The sequence below is a fragment of the Aplysia californica genome, unplaced genomic scaffold, assembly GCF_000002075.1.
Source record: "Aplysia californica isolate F4 #8 unplaced genomic scaffold, AplCal3.0 scaffold00180, whole genome shotgun sequence".
Classification (NCBI taxonomy): Eukaryota; Metazoa; Mollusca; class Gastropoda; order Aplysiida; family Aplysiidae; genus Aplysia; species Aplysia californica.
In genome coordinates, this window is record NW_004797450.1 from 1,110,147 (window position 1) to 1,111,300 (window position 1,154).

A 1,154-nucleotide genomic window follows, 5' to 3' on the forward strand; every position below is an offset into this window, starting at 1 on the left:
GCACAATATTCCCTCCCATACCGTAGCCCACTGCCCAGCCCTACTACATGTACATCTATATATATATATATATATATATACATTATCATTTGTAAAGAAATTGAAACACGAGTACAAGAGGCCAATAATTTTGGTTACCAGCTTACTCCACTACTGAAACACACTAACATCCCCATGACAACAAAATTCAAAATGATCATCATCCATATTCATCCCAACACTCACCTAACAGTGCCAAACATGGACCACGAACAAGACATTAGAGCAAAGAATTACAACATATGAAATTTTAATGCGATGCCTTAGAAAAGCAGTAAACAAGACCAGGCGAGAAACACAGCAATCAGAGAAATGGTGGGCACAAATGATGTCATGCATCACATCCAACACCAAAGAATCAAATGATTCGGACATCTCATGCGATTACCAACACACCATACAGCACAACATGCCTACATAAAAATTAAAAAAAATTCGATTGCAACAAGGCTAGACTGCGACCGAGAAAGACCACCCACGGCATCTCCCCGACCCAAGCTCTCCGGCTGGCTACAGAGAGATGTCTCATTCTAAATTCTTCCCGTGACACCCAAAAGGGTATAAGCGGCGGATAAAAGAAAGGAAAAAAAAGAAAAGACTGCAGTTCGCGCTGGGTGACCATAGTTGGCGCCATTTTGTATGTTTCCTCTGGGCCTGCTGCGCGCGGTGCCACGAAGAGAGAGAGGAGGGTCCATTGTTGAAGGCTGATGTTAGGGGACCGTACGTCCCAATAGCGCACACACACACGCGCGCGCGCGCGCGCTCGTAGGCATATAGTATAGATCTACACCGAAGGAACACTGTAATGCCTTTTATTTAGGGCATTTATTTAATTTAGGCCAGAATTTTAAAAACTTAGTGCAATTGTTACAGGATTTATCAGACGTTGATCTACGCACAAATTGATCAAAATATTTAAATGATTTGCAAAGATTCTTTGTTTATTTTGTGGAGAGGCTATATATAATTAGACGATATCTTAAGATTTTAATTCTAAACACAACTAACATGACACGAATGTTATATAGACTATATATAATATACTTAGTGGTTGTTTTTTAAATTATTTTTTTTGGTGTCGTTTGTGTGTGTGTTTGTGTGTGTGTGTTGTTTGG